Source organism: Sciurus carolinensis, chromosome 12, assembly GCF_902686445.1.
Source record: "Sciurus carolinensis chromosome 12, mSciCar1.2, whole genome shotgun sequence".
In the NCBI taxonomy this organism is placed as follows: Eukaryota; Metazoa; Chordata; class Mammalia; order Rodentia; family Sciuridae; genus Sciurus; species Sciurus carolinensis.
Window position 1 is genome coordinate 61,022,286 of NC_062224.1, and position 6,802 is coordinate 61,029,087.

Genomic DNA, 6,802 nt, shown 5'->3' on the forward strand with positions numbered 1-6,802 from the left:
GTCCTTGTGTATGCTAGGCAAAGTGCTCTACTGAGCCATACCATTAACCTCCCTGCCTTATTTTAATACTGGGTGTTGAACCCAGGGATGCTCTACCACTGAGCTGCATCCTCAGTCTTTTTTATTTTGAGTCAGGGTCTCACTAAGCTGCCAAAGCTAGCCTCAAACTTGTGATCCTCCTTGGCCTACTGAGTTGCTGGGATTGCCACGACCTATCCTTTCCTAATTTAAATGTACAAGTGCCATAATTGTGGCCTGAGAAGGACATGGCAAACAGGGTCTCAGACCCATCAAAGATGAGTGTCAGCTGGGCATGGCAGCACATGCCTGTAGTCCCAGCTACTGAGGAAGCTGAGATAGGAGGATTACTTAAGGCCAGCCTGAGCAATATAGTGAGATCCTATTAAAAAACATGAGGGTCTAGGTCACCACCAGGTATACCACTGAGACCAACTCGTGCTAGCCACAGGTGAGGGGAATCTAGAATGGGTAACAGAAGAGAGAAAGAATCAACAGGAGCCTTGAGATCCATCACTGCAGTGACAGAAGCTGTGGTTTTTCCTGCCAACCCTCCTCTTAAATTTCTCAGAAAAAGAACCAATCAGAATCTTAGAGGAACTTTTACAAAACATAAAGCAGCAGGGCAGACTGTAGTTAATACTGGGAGGCATTACTGAGATCTTTCCTTTAGAACTGAGTTACCATTTCCCCAACTGTTGGGAGTGTTGGCCACTGAGGACTCTCAGTCGAATCACTGTCCTGGAAAAGTTCTCAGTCCCTCACCTAAGGACATACCCTTCCTAGGACCAGTTTCCAGCCAATGACTAATAGATGCAGAATGTAATGCCCAGTCTTTTTGTATCAAGGAGGATCTAGGAAGGCTATCCCTAGCTCCTCTTTGTCTGCAACTTGGCTTTTGTTATATCTTCACCCCTATGCACTCTTCCTCCTTCTCCTATCCAATCCTACTTCCTTCCCTTTCCATTGATACTGATTCCAAAAACACTCCCTAATAAACCTCCTGCCCACAAATGTCTGTTTCAGAATCTGTGCCTCAGGAGACCTGATCTAAGAAAGCTTCATTATCAATGTATTATACTTTATGATCAGAGAGGGTAAAGTAATAGAAGAAACAACCCAAAGAGCTGTTATCTGATAATTCACAAAGGAAACTACAAAGGAACTGGATAAATAGTGCTATTAGATAAGAAGTGTGTTGTTGAGTTAACTTTACAGATAGAGAAAGACTCTCTTAAGACTCTATCTAAAAGAGAATCAGAGTAATGGATAAATGAAATAGAATGTCTGGGCAAAGAGAATGGTGGGAGGCAATGTTCTGTGAGAGGCGGCCTATCTTTTATATGTCTTACACACTGTTGGACCACCGTTTTATTCTAGCAATTGATGTGACTGGTACTAGTAGGTTCAGTGGGGCCTCTCTGGCAGTATCCTTCCTAATCACTAAGAAAGTCTTCAGCAATGGGCAGGTGTAGCTCATCAGCTTTTTACCTTCACTTTATCACATCTTTCTCAATTTCTTTCACTTCTACCCTGTGGGCTGACTGTAGACACTGTTCAGCCATTCTGACCCAATGGCTGTGCAAACCTAGCAGGAGTTTCATTTCCTGTAGCAACCCTTGACCAATGCAAGATGTTTGTAATTTACATGGATCTTCAGAGAGTTCCTGGCAGGATGGAACTCCACTTACCTACTGTAATTATGGACTTAATAACACACCTTTGAATGACTGTCCCTCCTTTCTTGTTTTACTCTTTGTATTCCTCCATTCCCTTTTTTTTTTTTTTTTTTTTTTTTTTTTGTAGGTTTTATGTTTACCCCCTCTGAGGCGCCGGGGATTCGAACGGCGATCCTTGCACATGCTAGGTGAGCGCTCTCCAAAATGAGGTATTTCTTCAACTCTATTCCCATTTCTTGATATCACTTCCCCAAATAAATTATTTGTATTGAATTTTTTTTTTTTTTTTTTTTTTTTGGTATCAGGGATTGAACTCAGGGGCACTCAACCACAGAGTCACATCCCCAGCCCTATTTTGTATTTTATTTAGTGACAGGGTCTCACTGAATTGCTTAGCACCTCCCTGTTGCCAAGGCTGGCTTTGAACTCACAGTCCTTCCGCCTCAGCCTCCCAAGTAGCTGGGATTACAGGCATGCGTCACCACACCCAGCTTGTATTGAAAGTCTTAGGTTCTACTTTTTAGGAAAACTCAGGCTAAGAGGGTTGTAAATCTTGGAGAGATGAATTATAAGAATGGATTTATTATGTGATATAGAGAACTCATGTGGTCTGAGCATGTGGTCTAAAGAACATCCCTTCCATTGAAGCAATAGGCTTGCACCAGTGAGGGGAACAAAGAGGATCTTCAACAAGTGTAATTATAGCTATTCTCCACAGGGCAGAGGTCATTCTGCTGCTATAGAACTGAACTCTGCCCATCAGTGGTGGTGAGAGAATTCTGGAATAGCAGAGTCCAGGTAGTAGCACTTAATTGACAAGGTCAAGAAGGAAGTAAAAGAAATGGGTAACCCCAGAGAAAACTTACTATCAGGTCCCCTCTTGCATGGCAAGAGTTCTGATTCTATTTCTGTTCAATTAATCCTATTCACACTCAAAGAGGTGGGGGGAAGAGAGAGAGAGAGAGAAAAGAAATGGATCCGAGCCTGGTGGCACATGCCTGTAATCCCAGCAGCTCCGAGGCTGAGGCAGGAGGATTGTGAGTTCAAAGCCAGCCTCAGTAAAACCAAGGCGCTAAGCATCTCAGTGAGAACCTGTCTCTAAATAAAATACAAAATAGGGTTGGCAAAGTGGCTTAGTGGTCAAGTGCCCCTAAGTTCAATTCCCTGTACCTCCCCACCAAAAAAAGAAATAAATGGGTAACAAGGTGGAATCTCAACCAGAGTGCCTCTCTCACAAGGTTTTGTGGTAATGGCTAATAAATAGACCATAGTGATCCTAAGGGGACAAGACAGATGGGAAACTAAGAAGTTAATTCACTTACATAACCAGAAGCACTTGAGAATTTGGTAAGCAGAAAGCTAACATTAACTACAGAAGCAGAAAATCATGACCACTCCCCTAGTTTCCAGATCTCAGTCAGTTCTCACTCCCAGAGGCCATCAGTTGAAGGGAGTCTATGTCCCTTGTGAAAAGACCTGACAGTGTCACTACAAAAATATACTTCTATTATTTCTCCCATTCCTTCCATAAAGGGACCTGTGGTCATATACCAGAATAAGGTTATAGAGAGGGAAAGGGAATGCCCAGTCCTTTTGAGGGCTATCAGATACAGGGGACTCAAAATGCCTTCATGATCCTTCAGTTACAGTGGAAACTTAGGGATGCAAGGTGATAAATAAAACTTGGCTCAAGTCTATTCTACAGCAAGTCCAGTAAGTCTATGACCCCACCCTGTGTTTATTACTCCCGTCCCCAGTTGCATAATTGGGACACACATACTTAACAGCAGTCAGAATCTTACTTTGGCTACCTCATCTCTGGGGTAAAAGCTATTTTGGAAGGTAGGATCAAGTGGGGGTCCTTGAAACTGCTCTCCTCTCATAAGATTGTAAAAGGTAGTAAGCCAAGGCGTTACTGTATCCCAAGAGGAACTATGGAGATAAGCAAAGGGATACAAAGACCATGATCTCTATCATATTCCCATTTAGTTCTCCTGTATGGCCCTTGTGAAAATCAGATGGATTAAGACAGGTGGTGAGTTGGGTTACCCAGATAGAGTTGTTGTACTAAATGTTGCAACTTTACTGGAAAAGATTAACATAGTGTCTGGCACTTGAAGTAAAGCTATTGATGTGACTAAGATCTTTCTATGGGCTGGGGTTGTGGCTCAGGGGTAAAACACTTGCCTAGCCTATTTGAGTCACTGATTTCAATTCTTAGCACCATATTAAAAAAAAATAAACAAAACAAAGGTATTGTGTCCATCTACAATTAAAATATATATTAAAAAAGAAGATCTTTGTAATCACCATCTATAAAGAAAATTAAAACCCAATTTTCTTTTACATGCCAGTGGGATATAGTTACCATCTTGCCCTAGAGAACTATAATTCACTCTTCTTTCTATTACTACTTAGCCCACAGGGAGCTTGATCATCTCAATCACCTGTGGAAGCAGAACGTCATAGCCGAATTGTTAAATTAATGGCATCGGGTTCATGTTGCCTCAGAGAGCAGGAATTGGTAAGAATGTTCAATACCCTAATAAAAATATATGTGTCAAAGGGGAGGAAATAAACACCACAAGAATTCATGGATGGAAGTACATAAGGTTGCAAAGAAGCTCTGAGGATTTACACAGGATCTTCCACAGAGGTTATGAAACTGCTTGTGAGGTTAGGTCCAGATATGATTGTAATTTACTCATAATAGACAATAAAAAGAAAAGGCAAAGGTTCTGAGGGGTAGTCTACAAGGATGTTTTCTGTGGTTCCTGAGTGTCTTCTGGGTTTTAGCAGTATGATTGTATTGCTGCTGCAACTAAGCAACAAATGAGTAAAAGGCAACAGAAAGAGCCTTAGAAATAGGGGTTTGTTGTTGTTGTTTTGGACAGGAAGCAGGATTTGTTGGTGGACATGACTCAGCAGGTAGCACAGTGGAAGCCATGAGGAGTATAGGGCCCACCAATTATCCAGGTTACAATGATTTGACAGCCCCCTAGGATGAGCTGCTTCTCAGCCACCATGTCTTCAAATTCATCTGAAATAAACTTGGTAAAACCCTACTTCTTTGAGATGTGGATCCCCTGACAGCCAGGGAACTTGAACTTGGCCCTGCAAGGGGCCTTAGTCACATGTTTTTTTTTTTTTTTTTCTTGGTGCAGGCAGACTTGATGACTCAGTTAATGTCCTGGATTTCCAAAGTCACCCCACCTGTCCTGAGCCTGTCAGCCCCAGCACAGCGGATGATATGAAAAGGGTGGAGCTGCATTCAAATACGAAGTCATCTTTGCCAGAACTTTTGACCTGTACTTGTTGGCACCAATATGGGTGGCCTCCAGGGTTTTGGAAGAGAACTGCTCCTTTTGATCAAACACCCAGACACCATATGACCACAGAGGGGGAGTGCGTTCCCTTGCTGCCTTCTGTCCTAGGTCAAAGATGCAGACTTTGGCATCAATGACACTTTTACAGAATTGAGACTTTGCTGATGACTTGTTCTTGCAATACCCATAGCACTAGCCAGGGAAGTGACCCATGGTAACCCCAGGATCTTCGGTGGCACACTGAAAAGAGATGTTGTTGTTTTGTGTATTGTTTTCTAGGAGGAATAAGTCTTCTTGTTGGTGCTATCAGGAAGCCCAAACATGATTTCCTTATACACAGACAATAGTCATTGCTATTGTTAGGAGAAACACACTAACAGGAGAGTACAATCAGGTAAGGACACAGGCATCACATGGTGGAAGAGAATGTGAGGGGCAACAGAAGTGGCAGGTCCCAGTGAAGCAGTGACACCTAAGAGGGAAAAAGTAGGGAGAAGCAGCTGCCTAAAGGCAGCCCAGAGTGGACCAGGAGCAGGTGACTGCATGACATAAAAGGCATGGGAGGGTTGGAGTGTCGCTCAGTGGTAGAATGCTTGCTCAGCATGCACAAGGTCTTGGGTTTGATCCTCAGCACCAAACAGAAAAAAGAAGAAAGAAAAGTTATGGGAAAGAGGGAAGCAGAGTCCTGAAAAACTGAAAGAGTAGAAAAAAATTCAATATGAATTTGTACTGTTTTCTAGGGAGGACAGCAAGGATGAGTGATATCAATCTTTAAAAGGTCAGTGTAAAAAAAAAATTAATGCCTTTTCCAAATACAAAATCAATTGTTTTACAGAGGAAAAAAAATCACAAAATTCTCCTAAAAATTTGATTTCAAAAGTAATTTTCACCACTTCTTGTTAGAAAAATTATACTTATTCATTTGAGACATTTTGTAAAATATAAATTAGCAAAAAGATTGCCCATAATTCTGCCACTCAGATATTAATAAATACCATGAATATTTTGATGTTTACTGTCCAAAGCTTTAGTGCATGTATTCTATTTTAATAAAAATAGGATCATGCTGTGTAAGGCAATTTCTTTAAAAATGCACTGTTTTCATCTGTGAGAAGAACAATAGTGCTTTCCTTAAATCACATTCAATTTCTAAAAGGAACACAATAGATGATAGAAAATCTTTTCTGGGATTATTTTTTTATTTGAATCTTCAACATCCTTTTTTTTTTTTTTCTCCTCTCTCTCTCTTGGAATGTGCTCTGTCACTCTACCATGAAACCAAGGCCAGGTCAGGCACAGGCTGGCTGTGCTCCCCCCTGCAGAACTCCACAGCCTCCCACATCAGTATTGTCAGTAGCTTGCTACAGCTGACCCACATATTTATTTTTATGGGCCTTTTTCTGGAACAACAACAAAAAAATGTTCTGGGATATCTTCCATGATAAATGAAAAGGAAGTGCTGTCAATGTTGGAAAATGGTAGGACAGATCACTGCTCCAACCTACCATGACTCTATTGACTGTCCTCACTTTGGTCCTCTTTCACAGGCTAATGGGGAAAATACCTGTGCCATAAATAGTGGCAAGATCTGAATAAAAGTTAGGCATGGCGGCACAGGCTTGTAATTCCAGCAACTTGGAGGCTGAGGCAGGGGAATTTCATGTTGAGGCCAACCTCAGCAATTTAGCAAGATCTTGTCTCAAAATAAAATTAAAAAGGGATGGGGATGTAGCTCACTGGTAGAGGCCTGTGGGTTCAATCCCCACTGCTGACAAGAAA

The 6,802-nt window shown here is 41.7% G+C and overlaps 1 pseudogene; it reads right to left on the bottom strand.

The window, feature by feature from the left end:
• Positions 1-4,618: 4,618 nt before the first annotated feature.
• LOC124961366 (60S ribosomal protein L10-like) lies at positions 4,619-5,236 on the bottom strand (annotated as a pseudogene).
• Positions 5,237-6,802: the final 1,566 nt, after the last annotated feature.